At 39.3% G+C, this 21,439-nt stretch overlaps 1 protein-coding gene across 2 annotated transcripts in view; it reads right to left on the minus strand.

Annotated features, from left to right (window-relative positions):
* Positions 1-21,439, minus strand: part of EPHA6 (EPH receptor A6) — a 513,653-nt gene that overhangs the window by 390,336 nt on the left and 101,878 nt on the right. The window lies entirely within an intron of this gene.

Genomic DNA, 21,439 nt, shown 5'->3' on the forward strand with positions numbered 1-21,439 from the left:
AGTTAGATTAAAACTTAGCTGCTTTCATATCTCTACAAGCTACTTTACAACCTTTCTGTTTCATTTTAGAACTTCACTAATATCACAGAGGACACTATAAAGAGCAAATTACCTAATTTAAAATTGCACTAGCTATACACAATACTGAAATCTGTAATCTGTTTTCAGTGTTCCCCACTTTTTGTTATTCTCATTTTAAGCCAAACACTACAGACCAACAAAATCAGCAAGAGCCATTTATTATAATTCGGTAGGTTGTATCACCAAAGGCTGCATGAACAATACAAAAAGAGAGATTGCATTTCACGTATTTTATCTTATTTTTAAACATGTTACCGTCTGATAAGAAAGTGTCTTAGTGATGCCGTGCTACAAAAAAGTAAACCCAGCGGAGCAGTTCCAGCCTGATGGGAGCAGTCATAACTTCCTTGAAGACAAATTCTGAATCTTGACCTATCTTTAAGCCATGGTCAGCCTCTGAAGCAAACCTTTGTTGGGTCATATTGGCTGCTTAAAGAAAAGATGTTAAAGTGACGATTGGCATGATTTGACCAGTATTAGCGGTACACAAGGTCGGATTCAGAGCAGGAATGCAGAACAGAAAGGACTGAGAGGATATAAGCTCACCCTGTTGTCACCTCCCAGCCCTCCACAGCAGCGCCGTAAAGTTGCATGTTCCCATGTGAGCCCTACAGTTCCTCTGACTTCCAGTCCCAGGTGCTGCCTATGGGAGCAGCGGTCACGGCACTGCCCCACAGCCAGGAACACTGCATCTTTTCCCACGTGAAGGGAACAGTGCATCTTTTCCCACTGTAGGCTCTCCTCCACCATGTCCCTTAGCTTTTTTCCCATGCTGGCAATCTCCATCATGCCATTTGTGTAGAAAGCCAAGCAGATTCCCACTGTTTATCAGCAACCCTGTTTGTGGTTGAAGAATTCATCACGGTATTTTATTTGTATGTCAAACTTTACTGTAAGAAGCTTTTCCAATTAATAGGAGTAGTTATATCAAGCATTTGTATTTCATAATGTGTTGGTATCTAGATAACTTCACATGTAGTGAAAGACACTTTCCCCCACAAGTTGTCATGCTGATTGATGAATTAATAGTGGGTTGTTAACCTCAGATAACAGTCATTCAGGCACTGATCCCAGCAGCGTTTTCTAGGATGGCAGTTTTAGCATATTGCACAGTCCAAGATTCTTTTTATTGACATTTTACTTCATTTAAAGGAAAGGGTAGGGACACTAGTGTAAGAGTCGGTCTAAAGAGAACAATATTGTCTCAACATTGCCAACAGAGACCTGGAGATGGAATGTGGTCCTCGTGGACACCAAGACACAAAGACCCCGGGAAGGAGAACTGCATGGTATGAGGAGTACTATGCCTTTCCTTGCCACCTGGGATTGAAAGGAACAACTACAATAAGGCCACATAACAACTGTCCAGAAGATGGATCACAATTGTGGTCATAACAACGAACCAGAAAAACTTCAGGTGAACTTTCTTCATTATAATATCATTATAATACAAAAGCACACCTCCTAGTCTGAAGCTGCCCGCCTCTGAGGCAAACCATGCCTTGGGCACTCTTTGGACACACATGATAACCTGGCTTGAGAAGGCGGAGACTGGCAACAACCCATGGACCAGAGGAGGAGCAAGGTGTGTTGCTTGGCATAAGAAGATGCCTTCTTAGCAAATGAACTTTGGAGATCTTCCCCACCAAGGATCATGACGATCGGAAGGACCGGCGGGACGCTGCCTGGACCTGGGACCATAGGGAAGCCTTGGACCCATGGTGGTAGCTATAATCCTCTTTCCTTTTCTTTCTACTTTACCTTTTATTCACTTTCTGTCATTCTACCTATCGCACGCTGCTTTATGGGCAAACAATAGAATTGTGCTGTTTAATTGAAGCATAACCCCTTGGTGTGGTCGCCTTGATTTTTGCGCTTTGAGATCATAGTAAACGAACAGTTTCGAGTCCACTGAGTGGACCGTGACAACTAGTTACTTCAGTGTATGCCCCTAATCAGTGGTTTTAGGAATGGAAGAAACCATCTGCCCTTAAAAATTTTGCCGCATTTGTATCCTAAGCTAGAAAGTTCCCTCCCCTTCCTCTTTATCCTTTTACTCAAAGGACAACTCTCTAAAAATGAAGAGTTCTTCACTTACATATACCTAAACAGAGTATCTTTGCTCACTCCTGAGTAAGGAAAGGTTGTGGCAGATTTAGCATGCAACACATGTGGATATTAAGTACAGAACCGGATCCCTGGGTAAAATATTTACACAAATGTTTTGTTGTTGAGCAAAACACATAGGGGTAAGTACTGGCCTTCCATGCAGAGAACTGAAAAAGTTGTGCCTGAAATTAACATGGGATAGGAGACTGGGAAACAAAGTGTGTTGACTTCAGCTATTCTGCATTTGACTACCTCCAAAGAAAACACATCTGTCAAGGCAACTTCTCAACAGTAACAATGGCAACAGAAGATTTCCCTTCTAAACCAAGGAACAAAATATGTAAGGTTCACACTAGATCTTGTTTATCCTATTGGTTGCAGAGAACTAGGTACTTTTGGAAATGTAGATGTCAACTACTTCTTACACAAAGACGTAGGCTGACATTTGAAAATTGAGTGAACCTGAACTTAGTGATTCAGTTTTCTGCCATATATCCCTCATTGCCCACAGATGTCCGTTTGGAACAGGTCAGGTCCCTAATAGTAGAAGGGATGGACTAGGTTTGTTACATAGAACTGCCACCACCCTAGAAAGCAGTCTGGAGAAAGTTACAAGTGTGTCCATGCAATTCATTTACCCAAGAACAGTTACGTGTTTATGACATCTAGTGAGGCTAAAGGAAAGCGGACAGTATTTTTTTCTAATATTTTAATTGGTTCTTCTTATTTTTTTATAATTTTTATAAATGGTTTATTACTCACTTTGGCCATCAGTATTTTCAGTTCTCAGCTAGGATTCATCTAATGAAACCTACAACTGAATTCTCACTTTCAACTGTTTGCTACTGACAATCTTTTGGATCCCATTTCCATGGAAACAAGCTGAATGGTAAAAATAAAGAGTTTTAAAAGTTTTTTTTAATTCCTTTATACTATCTCCAGTGAGATGATCTCCATAGAAATGAGATCAGAAAGGTCTGAGCTAAGAAACAATAGAGAAGGACCTGCACTTGGCAAGCACAGCTGCTGCCTGCCATCTGCAGATGCAGCTTTAAACACCTAGCTGCTGTGGTGACATTCAAGCAAAACCAGCTATACTACGTAACAGAATTGCCAAAACAAAAACTTCTTTCAAATTGATGTGCTTATAAAAAGATCATTTCAAAACACAGTTAGCATTTAAAAAACCACACTGAAAACAGCAAGATTAAAAAATATTAAGAACTACAGAATTACTGTAAATTAAAGGAATTGAGTCAATCTATTTTCCCATTCCCTCCAACTCATTTTTCTTTACCTCCATCTTTTTCTTTTTCCAAGATATACAAGTCTATTTGTGAAAATAGATGTTCAGACCTCTGAAGCCCAGTAAGACAAATGATAATACAGAAATTATGAAATGTGCCTGCCTAAAAGAAGAAGAAAAAAAAAAGGCAGACAAAACTCCACAGTTGTTCATGTATTTCCTACCAAGTACACGTTGGCATAGTTGGCAAAATAAAACAGCAATTAAACTACTTATGGTCTTACATTTAAATCAAGCTGATTTAAAGTTGCTTAGGGAATGCATATAAATGTATCACGTATTAGATTAGCTCTGCAGAAGTATAACTAGAATTGCAACACAGGTTTAGAGGAAGAAGTGACATCTGTTTTCTACATAGGCGGCAGCAGCAGCATATAGACACAAACTATGACAGTCGATGGCAAATCCCTCATAAAATCCATAGAATTAAATGTAATTAAAGAACATAATCAGAATTTTAAAAAATAATAAAGAACGAACTACTAGGGAAATATAAACAAGAAAATATAGGAAAGAAAGTGGCAGATTGTTCTGTATTCTCCAAATGCAAGTGTTAGTGGGTCTTGGGCTGTGAACAGCTGCTCTATGACTGAAGGGGCCAGGATGATTCAGAAAGCTGTTAATGCACTCAAAATTGAAAATCCAAACCAGTAAGTTGCTTTTCTTTTATTTACATGAAGCACTGAATACTGAACAACCATGAGGATAAGCTACTTCAGATGGTCCAGCTTTACTTAGCTCTGAAAACTGGAAACTGTTGTGGTTCATATGAATGTTTTCTTCGTAGGAGCAAGACTAGGATATGGTGAGATTCAGGGGATGAGCTCTGGAATCCAAGTGAGACCAACTTCAGATTTAGGAAACAGTTGACTCTCACACTTGGGGATTAGCCAGAGCAGGACTTTGGGATCAGAAAGCAAAACAGGACAGCCCTGCTCTAGCTCTGAAGAGAGCATTGCAGCTGTTCCGGAAGAAAAGGGAGTCACAGGTCCTGAACATGGACCTTTATGCATATACTAAAAAACCATAAATCTGAAGTAGAGCTCAAACTACAGAGGCAGTCAATCCATTTGACTGACCAGAATCTAGACAACAATATCATCATGCACCAATAAAAGAGTTACTCGTGGATCAATGTTTCTGCTGTCTGGATATGGCAGAGAAAGCATAAAACAAGCAGCAGAAATACTAATACACATTTTCCTCCATTTCAGATCGCGAGAGGGCAAAGCACATTCAGAAAAGGGACACACAGAAAAATGGAAAGAAAAATGAAAAAAAGAACTCACACATATATGCATACACATGAAAGTTGTTTAGAACAGACTGATAAATAATTGAAGCCAACCACTGACATATAAAGAGTCATGTTTTCCTCAGTACCCTGGAACAAGACCGTTGTTTCCCTGAATGCGTTATGGACTATGAAAGAGTCAATGACTTGCATCAGGGATCTGCAAGGATAGCGCACCAGACTGTAATTTTCTTTTTAAATGAGACGCACTAGTAAAACCTCAGCAGGTGGTGAGATGCCACAATCACACGGTGAAAAGTGCTGCTGATCACCTTTCCAGGGCACCTCATCCCTATGTAACACAACACTTCCAACATACTCAGAACTGAAAGGAAAGTGAGAGCAGAAAGTCTACACCTTTCCAAGACACAATAGCTCTTAGCCCTCAACCCTGCTGCACGCCCTTCAAAATCTGTCTGCGCTCCATAGCTTGCTGACCTCTGCTTTACAGGGGAAATACGAATAATAAATCTATACAACAGTGGTTTAGAGATACCTGCTACTAGAACAGAGTTGGATCTAGCTAATCATAAAAGTTGTGTGCTACAATTAGCAGAGAAGCTGCCAGCAGCTGCAGAGTCCCTCTGCTGAGACAAAAAATGCTGATGCTGGCAGGGTAATGAGAACAAGGGGCTAGCAGTCCTCACTTGGCTGAACGAGACTTACAGGAGTAACTAAGAATTCATGCAGAATGTGATAGCTCTAAACAGCAATACCGACGTCATGAAATGCATGGGCCTGATGTGGAATAACTGATGTGTGTATGTAAGAGACAAGTTTTGTCACCCATTGGGAAATAAGAGATATGATGACTTAAAATACATATGTGTAGATGCTTATATTTCCTTATAATTAGAATAAGGCAAACAAGGATTAAGAAAAAAAAAGTTGCAACTACACAGAAATCAGACTGTAGCTATAGAGTTCAGTCAGGCTCCAATAGCTGTAAATAGCTGTTTAGTAGCGGAAGACTTATTTGCTGCTGTATTGCTTTATTTCCTGAATACGTGGAGCTGGAGCAATCCTGACTCTGCCCTTCACACTATGATCAGAGTAACTGGAGCAGGAACATTGTAATACTACTCAGTGAAGCCACTGCACTGGGTACACTGGTAATGCTGCACAATAGCTGGCTGCATCAGCTGTGTGGCCTGGGGGAACTCGCTGAATCTCCAAAATAGCAGAGATAATGTTACAGTAAATGTTTGTGTGTCCAGAGGTACTTAGAAACAAAACAAAACATGGACTGGAGAGACTTTTACAGGGAAAAAAACCAAAACCAACCCAAAACCATGAACAAACTCTACATTTCTAGTTCAGAAATTTCTACAAATTCAGAGGTCACCTATTAATCTTACTCAGCTGTTTGTGACCAGCTCCATGCACCATGTCAGTACTGCACTGACTCTGACCCAACAAGCCTCATGGTACCAGAGCTGGCCCACAGGCTGCCCTCCTGCCATACCCCACGTCCCACACACCTCTGCCCTGCACATGCCTCCTGAGAAGCCAGAACAACATGAGAGCAGGGAACCACGCTTGGTAGGAGATACTCTCAGCCCTCAGTTTGAAAGCTGACCTTATCTGCTTTACAATTTAATGCACACAGTACTAGGAGCCAAACGACGGGCTGCTTCTACCAGTTAACCCCTTCCAAAATTCTGTATTGCTTCAAGTCATAAATCTGACCTTAATGCATGAAGTTCCAAATATTGTTTCCCTTTCACTTGCTTTCCAGGCTTTGAATCTTCTATTTTAACACTGGAAATTCCCCTTCAGCAGCCCGAAGGTCCTTTCGCCTCTACCACTCCAAGAAGTGGAGGTTTAAGCAAACCCCACAGCGACGCAGCAGCCCTGGCTACGCGCACGCAGGGAGCGGGCTGTGACTCAGAGCTGCCCATCTGCATTGCTTGACTAAGTGCTCGGAGAAAAAACATTGCAGTACCAGTGACAGCAGCGACCGTACAAACACCTCTCCGTACTCCACGTTTTCCCCCTGAAGAGCAGTGGATGTCAGAGTCTATTTTTACGTGGGCATCGGCATATTTAAGTTACTGCAATTAGCAAGCAGTCAATGAGGTTAATACGGATGAAGTAAAACCCAGAAGAATATCTATCCATTCCTTCTTCCCATCTCTCCCCTATTATTTCCTAAAGTCTCTGGTGTTTAAAAAGAAGGGGGGGAAGAGATCCTGCCATTTCTAGTTCTTATTGAATTCGTACCAGTCAATTAGTGTTTTTAATTGAAACTATACCAAATGGAAACGATTAAAAATAATAATTATACAAAGCAGCTACATAAGGCTTTTCATCTTTGGAGTGCTTTACAAACACTAACACGTTAATTCAAACAAAGACATAAAACTAAAGAAGCAAAACTAAAGATAATGAGAGGAAGGTTAATTGAGAGATCACTGATTTTTATGAGCATGCGCTGCAAGTTATAGTAATGAGGAGCTTGCTGTATCAGTGACAATGCCTTTACCTGACACTGCACATACCCACATGAACTGAACCGATGCCACTTCAGAATTTTACTGCAGCACAATATTCCTTTAAGTATGTTGCTAATGGGCTCCTTCAAACCTGCCCTTCATCCCTCTCCAGCTATTGTGCTACCAGGCAAAATGGAGCCTGCTCTTGCAGCAACACACCTGGCTGAAATACCTGCTACTAAACTGCTGACAAGCAATTAAGAATTGCACCTTTCAGTGATCACCGCATGCCTTTCACCATCACCCTAACAATTGTCATCGCTATGTATCAATAACATGATTCACAACTTCATTTCCAAGTTTACTTACCCCTTTTGAGCAGTATCAAAAGGAGGAAAGCAAGATTAGAGCTATGGAAATTATTAAAGGTAAAAATTTGCATTTATTGGCTTGCAAGGGATCATGTTGATATACCCAAGTGAAAGCCAAAAGCAATGGCATCACAACCTGCCACCCCAAAAGTGGTGGAAATTAAATCAGAGGTGAAGAGAAGGACCAATTGTTAGAAGTGGAGCAAGCTGAACACTCTAAGTAGCAGCTCAGTTTATTTGCAGATATGCTCCTAAATTTATTTGTATATTCTAGCAACATGCATTACAGCTTTACTTGTTTTCTCGGCTGAATTAGAGCAGCACATAAAAATTCTGCAGAATAACTTCCATTAGAGGTTGGAAACAGCTTTATCAAAGCATCCAAAATATGTAGATAAATAAATACCTTTTTTAAAAAAACAGAAGTCTGCAGTATTTTTAAAAGAAAAAAACCCAAACATTAAATGCCATACACATCAGCCTTATGCATATAGCCTGCAAACTGCAAAGCAGGAACAGAGGAAAACAAAAGGGGAAGAGAAAAGAAAACAGTCACCAGTGTTTTCCAGCAAATCAGTTAGTTCATGCTTCCAATGTAATTGCTTATTTACTGAGAGCTTGTAAAGTAGTATTGTCTCCTGGGGGAGCCCAGGCTCAATCATACTCGTTAAAATGTACTGGAAGAAACCAACCTGATACCCTTCCCTGGTGCTCCTTCTTTTCATCCCATTTCTGAGCGTACAAATGGAGGAAGCATCAAGCTCTTAATTATCCTATAAGCATATATACACTGGTATTGAAAACACTCCATTCACTAGAGTTGAGTACAGTATCATCAGAGCAAACTCAGACATCTCCTCTTTTCTACATTGTGCTGCCTTCGTCAGATATATCTAAATAAGAAGAGATGAACTATGATAATGAATAATTCACATGCTCTTTCAGCCTCCCCCCCTCCCATTACCCATATTTTCAATTAAATAAAAAACAAAGATACTTTCTAAATCAATACCTGGCAAAGCTAGTGAGAGTAAAGGAGAAAACTTCATTTTACTATATTTTGGTAGACAGAATAATGTTTCATACAGCTTTATTCATAAACTCTTTAAAGTGGATCCTCTCTATTTTTTGGGACAATTTTGAATCACACTGGTACATAATGAGCACTGGTTTGTTCATGTCTACCTATTTGGCAGAGTAGACCAAGCTATCTTCTTATGTAGGCTTGCAAACTCCTTAGGTCCACCCAAATTAGAAATCAGCTAGAAAATATTACTTTAATGAATAACTCCATGTGATGAGACATAGGCAGAATTCAGTAAGTATATTTTTCCATACGTCTTTCGAGGATTCTGAAGGAAAAAAACCACAAAACCTACAGAGTAAGCTGTGGAGAAATGTATCTATTTACTTGTTCCACTTTTAGTTCACCGTTTCCTGAAAGAATACATAATTCCCCATAAGACACATAGAACAAACTTTGGCTGTCCCAAAGGATCTTGTTTATCGCACGAGGCATCACTCACCGTGTGGACACTCTGCCTTAGGAGCGTGTCCTGATCAAGGCAGTTGCAGTTTCCAGGAAACCGTTTCTCAGGGATGGATCAAGGATGCTTATATCTCCATCTTTTATGCCTTTGAAGGGATGGGTTGAACATAGAACTAAAAAGTAGAAACGTCCCACCGTATCAGATTATTTACCTCCACTGAATGTGACACCTAATGAAGGTATCTTCACCGTACTCTTAACCTTTTGTGGCAGACATTGTGAAGCTTCTTCAGAGACTTATGGTCCGGTGGAAATTATCCCTTTCTAGCCAAAATAACATTGAATATCCCAATCTTCACCTAGTTAGTATCTTTTTTTCAGTTATGTTCTATGTCAAAGTACAACAAGAACCGGAGTTTAAATATTTCTAGATGTCCAGTGTTAGTGTTGACAGCTCAAGTCAGCAACACATGACCACCTCACAACCTATCCCACCAGGTGTTTCAAGACCTTTTTGTCAGCACAGAACACATGGCTCTTGCCACGTGTCTCTGGCATAAAATTCACAAAGGAATTTATAAGACTGAAAATTGCAAGTCAGAGAGAAGATAGCAAGCAAAGACACGTAGCAATAGCAAAATTAAAAACCTCCTGCAAACTACTGTAATACTTAAGCAATTCAATGAAATTCTGAGCGCTTGAGTTCAAGAGCAAATCCATATTTAACATAGGAAAACAAGCTTGAGCCATAGTTTTCATTTTAAAAGCACATAATTTAAGGAAAAGATATTTAAACTTGACATTTTCATTTGCTTTTAACACTAGGAAATACTTAAACATATGTTGACCACTCTTAGCTTAATTTCTGTAGTCTACTTTTTGGAGTTTATAATAATTATCCTTATATTTTCTTGATTCTGCAGTTGCAAGGGTAGCAACTGACTTCATTGTCTTAAGTACAATGAGATTTTTCATCTCACTGAAACCCAGAGCTGTATTTGGAGCCCACCGTAGGCAACTACGTTTGCAGACATATTGAACAGCCACAAGCTAATGAAAAAAATCACTGCAGCTACGGGTGGCCGTGGAATGTCAGCTACAGGTCAAATGAGACAGCAGGTTCTTTTACCAATTAATGGGGAAAAAAAAAAAAAAAAATCACACTTGGCACGTTTTTCTTCAAGAACTTTCACTTTTAGTTGTCACAACCAACATCTCTCAAGAGAATGATACTTTCTTATGTTATAGTTGACCACAATTTATTGAGATGTTAGCCCAATGTCCCTACTTAATTTATTGCCTGCCAGCAGGATGTCCTTTTAACATGAATGTAAAACCCGTTCATGTATATAATTTCTGAGGACCAAAAAGGAGGAACAGATTTTTTTTGGCATATGTCTTCACAGGGCTGTTTTTTTGGTTTGGTTTGTTGTTTTTTTTTTAAAAAAAAATAATTTTGGTGTTTGCTTTGTTGGTTTTTTTTTTTTTTTTTTTTTTTTTTTTTTAAATGAAGGGCACTAGGAAGATCTAGATTTTTATTTAAAAACTTCCACACCAGTGAAGGTCTTCACATATCATTTATTTACAATAGTTCCATGACTATCTGGTCTAACTAAGAAATATTGAATAAAGCTTCCATAAAAGTTAGATTAATACCAATGAAAGAATGCACACCAAAAGCAGACAATCTTTATAGAATATTACTAAAAATCTTTAACTTCATTTCTATAAACTGAGCTAAATTTTCACTATGAAACACAACTATTTTGTGTGTGTGGGGGGGGGTTGTTATTTAGGCTATGCTTTTAACAGACCTTCCAGTTTGCTAGAACATAAATGTTGGAGTATTCACATGGCCGAGGGAAGAGAGCAGTACAATTCAGCTTTGAGAGTTATCAAAAGAAATTCCATCCTACAGAATTAAGAGGCTACACAAGAACTGAAAGTCCAGGGAAAGGGAGAAAAAGACAGCTTCACGTCCAGTTTTTATCTTCTTAGTCCTCTCATACTCCAGGAACTGTCCTACAGACCACAGCAGTGACTTTATCTGCACTGTGGTATATGATGTGACTATTCTACTAGCATAGTATTTAGCCAAAGAGAGGGTCTTCCGGAAGCTTCCAAAAGTCTGGTTCTCGATAGCCTATTTAAATACAGGATTTCAGAATGTAAACTTGTCTCATTATTAATCAAAATCATTTGACCATCTAAACTGTACGACTATGTACCATTTTTGTAGAGGAAAAGTATCTATCACGCTGTTGAGCATATAAACTATTGTCATCAAATGATCGAACAAATGATAATTGCTTAGTAGTTTTTTTAATATTCATACCTTAATTTTAATTATTGCAGAATAACAACTGTGGAGAAACACACTTCCAGTTCCCTAAAAACGTACTTACTAGCTGTCCTGGTTTCAGCTGGGATAGAGTTAATATTCATCTTGGTAGCTGATGCAGTCCTGTGACTATGATCAAATTGGAAAGCTGAATTCTGCCATTCCCTCACCGCAACAGAATGGAAAAGAAATCACAAGCAGCATTTCTCCCCTTTTATAGACTTGACCTTGCAATCTAAGATGTATGCCATACCATGGGGCATCATGCTTGGTATGTAAACTTGGCAGGTTGGCTGGGGGATTGTTGCTCGGGGACTGGCTGGGTATCGGTCAGTGGGTGGTGAGCAGTTGTACTGGGCATCATTTGTTTTCCTTTATCCCTTTCCCTTTGGATTTCATCCTTTCCCCCACCTTTCCAATATAACTACTATTATTATTATTCTTCCATTTAAATTCTTAAATTGTTCTTATCTCAACCCACGAGTTTTACATTCCTTTCTGATTCTCCTCCCCATCCCTCCTGGTGGGGGGCAGTGGGTGGGCAGCTGCGTGGGACTGCGTTGCTGGTCAGGGTGAAACCATGACAGCCCTTTTTGGCACCCAGCATGGGGCGTGAAGGGTTGAGATAACGACAGGTCTAATCAGACTGTGTTAGATTAAATTGTTTTCAGTATCCACTGTACTGGATTAATAATCATTGGCAACAATGCTGGTTTCTCTGCTTTTGAAGTTGCAGGGGCTAGACCATCCAAGAATGGAGACATAACCCAGAGGAGGTTATGTATGTAACTGCATACATATGTTATGAACTATGTAACTGCAGGCACCAGAGATCAGTCTGTCATTCCTTCATCATATTTTTCTTTCCTTCATCAATCACAAACCATGTAGATAGAAGTAGACAATGATCATATATGATTAATTGAAATAGACTGTTTCTATTAGCTTTGCACAAAAAGTTATTTTTCCTGCATTGTATTTGTATATTATTTTTATTGCAGCCACCCAGTTGCACATTTTTCCTTCCATACCCCATTTTTAATACAAAGCTCTTTTGATTCCATGAGGACACCCATCTCAAGATTTCTGCCCTTATTTATCAGATTTAAGAAGTGTATTTGCATTTGAAGTGTAGCTACAAAAAACAACACTGAGGTATATCATCTGCTAACCATAGTCTCATAAGCACTTTGGTTGAAATTACATGCCTATGAAAATAAGTCCGTCCTCAGAGCCAAGTGCTGAATCCAAGTCCCTTCCTACCCCCCGCTGCCTCCACAAAACACCGTACACATCTTCCCTAATTCTTCCTATTCTGCTCTTCTGCTGAAACACGAGATGGAGGACTGTCAAAAGGAAAACTGTTTTTGTAAATTGATTTATGTAGAATATTCACCTGCAATCCCTTCTCAAATCTGCAGAGTCCTCTCTCAAAGCAGGTATGTTGAAATAAATAAGCATGTTCTTGTGTGCGCATCTGTTTTCTAATGAGATTTGACACAATAATTAGCGTGCAGCAAGCTGGGGTAGTTTAATACACTTCCCTCCTCGTTTCTATCCAACTTTATAAAAGTTTCATTAATCTTTGCCACCAACAACAGGAAAGCAATAAAACGTGTATAACAAAGTAAATAACAGTACTTAATAACAATCTACACTTTCACTTCAGTTCCAACATTAAATATTGGTTTCTGAAAATAAACAGGCTACTCTGCAGAAAGGCTAATTAGCTCGTTAGTCAGACAGTTCAGGTAAGCTAGGTACTCTAAGGTTCACCTTTTATATTTGCTGCAGAGGAGAAGTATCAGATAAAGTTTTGGGGACAACATGTGATTTTGATGCTAGAGGAAAGAGTAACACAGTTGTCAGTATTCACTTTTTTAATGCTCTGAGCTGCTGCTTTATTGCTCATTATTCTCGACACAGCTCGAAAACTCCATCTTAGTATTGTAAATTAAAAACCAATAGATGATTAACCAAAACAAAAGAAAGGCACAGAATGAACTGGAAGGTTGGATATAACACTTGCGGTACAGAAATAGAAAAGAGAAAAATTATGCTAAAGCCTCAAGCTGGCAAAACCACAATAAATACATACAAATGAATTAAAAACTCCTCAAGAGCAGGGTCTAATACTTTTGTTCTCTTCGTAAAGAAAGTTAATGTTTTTCCTATGAATCGGGATTTCTGTATCAAACTTCATATAGAAGACATTTATTCAAAATCTGACACTAATACCCACTATAACTTCACAGATTTCTTAATTCCTTACCCTGCATGTGTATTCCTACATAGACTTTGTACATGCAAAAGAGGCACTTGGACCCAGGATTAAAAGGAAAAGAAAAAAAAAAATACTAAAACGTTTCAGCAAGTTACTTTAAGCAGCTTCTATCTGATAGGGAAAAATTATTTACTATAAAGACTTGATTAAAACTCTTGTCCAAACATTTTTCCACCAAGGAAAAAAGCAGTACTACCCTAGAGAAAGTTCACCTTGCGTCTAGGAAGTGCTGTAAGATTTCTATGCCGGTTCAGAGCTCCCCAGTCAGCAGGTCCTCTCCATATCCTAATTCCTTCATGTAGCGTGTCAATAACACTGACACTGGATAGCGATCCCTCTTCTGACTCCGCTGTCCCCAGATACATTGCAGATTACTTGTCCACACTGCCTACAAAACACAGCTCTATTATATTTGCCAGCCCTAGAGAGACAGAGGACCCTAAATGTACATGTCTTGGCTTCCACTTGCTTCTTGGTTTCTACACAGTCATACACACATCCCAAAAAGTTTTATTCAGACTTACAGCCAGGCTTTTTGTTTCAAGCTAAAAAAGCAAGTAACGAGTAGAAGGTACAAAACACTCCTACAGTAAGACGCCTGTTATCTTGTTAAGAGATCACAAGGCTGCTCAGAAGCATTACGGCCAGGGACTCAGGGTTTGTAGCTACTCCATACTTCCCAAGCATCACCTCTTATTCAAAGCGACAACCATCTCCACCTCCCACTACTTAGATTCTGCAGAGTTCAGGTTTGAAGCTGTCTCCAAGGACAGCCTTTAAAGTACTATTTAATGATATATAGCGCAGTGGAGCTGCTTGTGCCCAACATTTTCAAATGCTTTGTGCACCCCTGCCGCACACCCAAGCTGTGTGTAACGCCGCCTGCTCCTCCAGCGGCTCCATCCTGGGCTGAAACCATTGCCGGGGCAGGGAGCATGCTGCAAGCCAAACGACTTTTAAAACACTGCCACTCCTTTTTGATTGCATTCCTGTTGCAGAAAAGTTACAATTCACTGTAAATTGAATGAAACGTAGCAGCATGATTGAGAGAAAGGAGAGAATGGAGAGCGGTGTAGCAGCAGCAGCTTGGGGCATAAACTTCACACACTAGCTTTGCTGCCAAGGTATCAAGAAAACCCAGAGTGATAGTACAAATATATATATATGGTATAAATCTTATGATTGTGGACAAATCATAATCAAACTGATATAGGTCTCTGATAAATCTGACAGCAGGACTTGGCAACTTTTCTGCCCAGCATTCTAGCTCCCTGTTCCTACTGGAAAATTGACTTAGTTGCCTGCCAGTTTTCTACAGACACTTCCCCAGTTCCATCGATAACGCGTACAGCATGCCCAGTAACAAGCTGCTTTGCCTGGTGCCGCATCTGCGAGCAAATCCCCTGCCCCATCCGTGGGTGTTGAGGTTGTTGAGCACCACTAACACCTCCCACGATGGCTCTGCGTGCAGGTGCAAATACCATCAACACCCTGAGCTGCCTCTTGACCACAACCTGCAGATCTGAAAGAAATCCAACCCCTTAGGGCATGATTTCCCACCTCTCCTGCTGCTTCCCAGCCACGGTCAGCCTCTGCCCTGAGTATCCCAGTGATGACCCACTGGTCTAGTGCCCCTCGCCTGCGTGCTTTCTTACAACTGCTACTACTGAGCACATTGGTAGGGAGTGCTCATCACTAAACAGTTATCCTTTTCGTGGGATTTTGGCAGGTGGGAGAATGACAGGCAGGATGCCAGTCAACATAGAGAACATAAGAATAAAATAAACAGTAGTCTCTTGTACATAAAACAACTGCTCGAGTTAGCTCAGATGATTCAGAGGCTCTGTTGGGAAGCTTAAAGTCAGGACTAGAAAAGTAAACAAGAAAAAAGACTTAATTAGGAACTGCACATTTAGCATCTTTGAAATCACGTACTTGATTTTTTATTTTGCCCCAGCTGTTGTATTTTGCCCGTGTTTTTTTGCTCCTACTGTATTCACAAAGTATCATTTATAGATTTCAGCACGTCACGTATAAAATAATCTTAAAAGCTCTAGTCTGCAGAAACTTTTTGTGGGCTTGTTCTGTTGACAGGACCTGCCTTGATGGAATTAGTAGGTACTTAGAATCAAATGATGTATCTATTCTATGTTAAATAGCGCTGTCAAATAAAGTTTGGGGACAGAGGAGGGTGGCGTGGATGAGATGAGTACACTAGATATGTTAAGAAATTGCTTAGAAAAGCAGAAACCTATTTTCCTACAGAATATTTGGCCTTAAAATTGCTGTTCTGCTGGAATGCTCTACCAGAATACCAATAATTATGCTATAAAGTGTCATGAAATGATAGTACTGCATGCAATATTTAATACAAACTAAGCCCCATGAGCCTGCTCTTTTAGTTTTTAAAGTCAGGTTTTGCTTACTTCCAACATCATATTTTGAAATGGCTATTATGCTTCAAAGAAACAAAGTGCTCCAGTAATCTTCAATAGTCTTGATAACACAGGCTTCGCCACAAATAATCTTAAGAAAATCACAGGAACACTAAAAAGACAATTCTAGGCAGCCCCTCCATTTTTAACCTTTTTCATCAGTGTGCTTGTGCCATTTAATTTTTTTCTACTTTAGGTACAAAGTGTATTACACAACTGTATTTCAAATCTAAGTATTTAAGTCTTTATAGCACTTTATAAGGGAACCTTTAATGGAGGAAAGATTGATGACCACAAGAACAGAGATTAAACCCCCTATTTGGGGAATAAATGGTATTCATTTGCTTGTAGTTTAACACAAGGTCTCATTATGAGTACATTCTTCATCCCAGCAGGAATACAGTAGTTTATGCTAGTATAGATCACAAACCCTACAAATTCTGTCACAGTTACAAATTTTTTTGCAAGCCGAAATAGTTTGGGAAATATTGCGCTGGGTTTTAAAGCACCCTGTGTTAACTAAAGTATTTTGGAGGAGAAAATAACCAGTGAACATAGGAAGAAAAGTATTACATGCATGCTAGGGCATAATTACTCAAAACCTCAGAAAATTACCAGGGTTGATTTTCTGAGTACACACGCCACAATATTGCTCAGATATTTCTTAAGAAAACAGAGAAACTGATGTTCTGCCAGATGACTTCAGCATGATAGCAACTACTTGGAAATACTCACTTTCCAACTACATACATTTCAACCACTTATTTCTGAGTTTGTATAGTACCACATGAGGCTTTTTTTCTTAATTAGGCAGGACTTCTTTCAGGTATTACAATTTATCACAGTCCTGATGTGACTCCTGGACGTTCCCAGAGGTTCTTGATTTGGACCTACATCCTCTTGACCATTTGAAGAACAGAGCAGACTACACATTGCCTCCAACTCTGGATCTCCAAAGGCACTTTCAGGGAAGAAATGACCTGCTGAGTAACCTATTTTAAAGCCTCCTGTATCAGGTATGTAAATTCTTATATGCATGTCAATACTGGGATTACAGGTGCTTAGTCATACCCATTCCCAGAGATCAGCTACTCTGAGCCCTCCTGTTCCCTGTTACTTACTTCTTCAGAGGCACAGAAAAACCTGCAGTGAGGCATATGTAGATGCCAAAGACATCAAAACCCCCACAAAATAATAAAATACTGCTATGCTTATTCTTGAGCCAGCTTCCTGAACTTTCTTAGGCATTTTCCAGGATGCACGGTTTATCTACAATGCCAATACTGCCTTCCCACAAGTTACCTCTCATTCACAGGGTAATCGTCTATTCCTTTCATCCATTGAGCTTGATTTACTAACTTAAAAAAAACAAACAAACAAAACACACACCACATACACAAAACTATGTATATTCCAAAAAATAAGTCACCCAGATGTGTTTACCAACTTCAGAGCTTATTGAGAAGAAATGGTAAATTACTATAATGGGGATTTTGAATATTGGATACTTATTTAATGGCTGGTATCCTTAAGATTTCTATTACAAACTGTGTAAGGAAGGGGGCGGGACACAACACCTCCACAAAACTCACTGGAATGTAATATTGTTAATATTACAGGAGGACAGGATTGATTAACCCAGTTTTAAACACTGTAGAGCAAGAAGAAACAAGTTGAACACAGAGGGGGGTGGGGGGCAGGACAAGAATGGCTAGTAGTGACAGTGCAAAGCCCCAGCTGCTTCAGCATCCCATCCCTAGTAATGGCAAATAGATTCATAGAGAAATCCAGGAGCAGGGTTAACAGACAGGGATACCGCTCCAGAATACTCGCCAAGTCTCCAGCTGTCTCACAGACAAGCTGGCTCAGAGCTTGTATCTTTGTAAATTTTTCCCAGGGCTCCCCTGTCAAATTTACAATCCCAAAATCACAATCCAAAACTACAGTTTGAGAGGGGAAAAAAACCCCACCACAACAAAAATAAGGGACAACAGAATACAAAAGCCTTGATTTGGCTGGATGGGAGAAATACTTAAATACATAGTTGAATCCCATTGCCACCCAGGTCTGCCCTTACCTACCTAGATAAGCAAAGATGAATAATACGGTAGGACTGGTCCAAGAACACCTTTTCCACATGTTTCTTTCAATTCATATTAAAGTCAGTATAGCACGTGGATACCATTTCAGTGGAAGTATCTATAAAACAACAAACGCAACCAAAAATGGATGTTCTAATTCACGGAGTTGTTTCCCAGGCATACTTGAAAGTAAAAGAAAGTCTGATCTATTCTGTCTTTATTTCTTTATTCTTCTGAGCAAAAGGAACCATAATCCATCATGTTTTTGCCTTATAACATTCGTATATGGAAGTTTCTGGGTAGAGGTGGCTTAAAAAGCACACAAGGCACGTAAAACTAAAACATTTTCAGACTAGCATAACTGTTGCCTTTGCCTTCCTTTTCTGCAGTGTTCTGTACCATGCAGCCTTAGCATTCTGGGTGTGTGGTGCAGAGAACTTTTCATCGTGAGAACACTGTTTTTAAGTTTCCTGACTTCTGTGTACGCACAACATCAAGAGATTAGTTACACTGAAAGATGGATGGGATTTTCCGTGGCATTTCACGTCTGCTGAGGGTGCCAACCGTCCACATGCATTTGCACAGACAAGCACAGTTTGCACGAACAAACATTTGAACGACAATTTTCAGCTTGTGCCAATTAGAACAGTGCTTGTTTAAGTGATAAATACTTGCTCATTTTCTGCCTTTAGTTCCAAAAAGCTGAGGAATTTATCTCCTTGACAGCCTTCCTGGGGCAACTGATATTACCTCCCCAAACCTGCAATGAGAGCGAGGTGCCGCCTTACAGGTGGACGCTGCTCCGGCTGCCCAGGCTACGTGTGTGCGCGCACAGGTAGCGCCTGCAGATGCTGAACACCAGCATCCCCCTGTGCCGAGCAGAGAGGCTACCTGGTGTTTTTAATTAAAATGCAGTCAGCTGAAAATCATTAATAATGCCAGAGAAAGAAAAACAACCTTTACTCTACTGGGCACGGGTAATAAAGTTTTTGGGTTTTTAACTCACTGCGCTCCATCTGTGAAGGTTAAGATGAAGGTTAGCTCAGAGAGGGTTGCAGCTTTATTTTGTAGACTCTGTGGTTACGTCGCATGCAATCCCTACCTCCACAAGCCGAATTACAGATTTTATTACAAGATTACACCTATTATTTTTGTCTTAGAAATTAACATTAGTTACTCTCTGTACTAGAAGCATGCCTATAAAAATGTAAATTTAGAGGCAGGCCATCTAAACAGAGCACGCTGAACTTCAGCATACCAGACAGGTCTAATCTTGCAGACCTCTGGTAATTTAAATTCTAACAATGTAAGAGAACTGTAATTGATATTCTGCATAATGGAACTAAACAGAACCATCAGTATTCCAGTGGAGACTGGGGGAAAAGGAAAGAGACTTTTAAATTGAAGTTACATTATTCAGTTTTAAGTATTTTCATTTTGTGAAAAGCCTTGTTTATTCATTTGTTAAACATACAGAGAAAAAAAACCAAACTCTCATTATTAAGGACTGGTATTTACCACTTATTTGTCAGGGATTTGCTTGGGGCTGGGAAGTGGGTGTCAGCACATACCTGCAACTTCCCTTACCACAGCAAAAAGCATGTCTCTCAAAATAATGCACAGAGACTTACTTTAATGTTCAGCACCCACAGAATTTACCTGTATTATCACCTACACCTTTCCCTCCCCACCCCCCCAATTCAAAATTGTTAATATTCCTTACTCCAAAGATTAGAATTAGCATTTGCAAGAAATGTTTGTAATCTAAGAGGCATACAAATATCAGTTCTCATATCATTCTTAAGCCTAAGGCTTTTTGTTACTTTAAAAAAATCTATTTGCTCAAGTTCTGTAAAAGAGAGAAAGATGGAGTGCACCCGTGATGTCTCCTGCCATGAGGGTTTCAAGTAACACAAATTCAAAAACACTGTACTAGAAAAAAATTCTCTGTCATATCCTCTCATTCTTCATTTAGGTGATGTGGCAACACAAAACCTGCTGAAAGCTGGAAGAACCTTTTGGGATTGAAGAGCTCAACTGCAGTTTAGGAATTACAGATATCACCACTTGCATTGCCAAATTTCTCTGGAACTACTGGGCAATATATTTAACCTCTTTGTGCTCTATTTGTCTATTTACTAAAGCCAGAATGCTTCAGGTCATCAGTCCGCAAGTACAGAGACGTATGATTTGGGCCATAAATCTACAGAGTCAGACAGAAAACGACAAGTACAAGAGTAACATAAAAGTGAGAAAAATCCAAGCAATGATATATTCAGGTGAGCTTTTCAAAGAAATCTTAGAATATTTAGGAATTTCAGACTACCAAAAACCTAAAATAGTTTAATTTCTCTTAAAAATAGATATTACAAAAATAAACAAATCTGAGAATGAGGATAAGTTGTTCTGAATTCAGTACTTCCATTTAATCACCATAGATATACATGTGCCTCCGCACCTACCACCCTTCAGTCTCCATCTGCATGCAATAGCAAGAAATCTGTGTATTGTCCCCCCCCCATAAAGACATCCTACAATCTCAAATCCAACACATCTCAGTTTGCCTTTCATTTCTGAAACTCTGTTCCCCAATTATTTTTTTAAGAAAGGAAAGATACGTTAGTCTTTTCCTTATGTCAATTTATTTCCGATTCAAAGCGTTGATCCTATTTTATTAGGCTCAGTGAAGAATATTCTGCATTTATTTCAACTGCAAGGGTAAGGCTGCTTTGTAGAGCTGGCTAATGTCCTACAATAAAACAGTTCAATTAATTTGGAATGTGTCCTACTGATTAATAAAACCTTTTACAGAATTGGGTGTTTCATCTGTATTCATAACCTGGCACTAATGACTTTCTTAATTCAGCAAATGTCGCAACACAGATTATCAAATATTTATGTTAAGATATTGAAAATTTAGTTTTAATAATAAAATCTGATAAAATTAGCAAAGTTTTGTCTCATATTCTGGTCTAGCTTTATAGTTAAATTCTACTCATCTACAGACTAGATGAACTGGGCAAGAGAAGCAGTTGCAGTTTAATATATTCTTGCCCCTGTAGAGTAAGTCGGGTATTTTGTTAGAAAAAAAAGAGAAGAGACTTGATAAGATGCTGGGGTAACTGCTGTATATGAAAATGTACAGCATGTGATTTAAGTAAACCATTACTTTTTAGGGCATACCATTTTTCAAAATATAAATAAAATAACAAA

The sequence above is a fragment of the Falco rusticolus genome, chromosome 2 (genome assembly GCF_015220075.1).
Source record: "Falco rusticolus isolate bFalRus1 chromosome 2, bFalRus1.pri, whole genome shotgun sequence".
Lineage (NCBI taxonomy): Eukaryota > Metazoa > Chordata > Aves > Falconiformes > Falconidae > Falco > Falco rusticolus.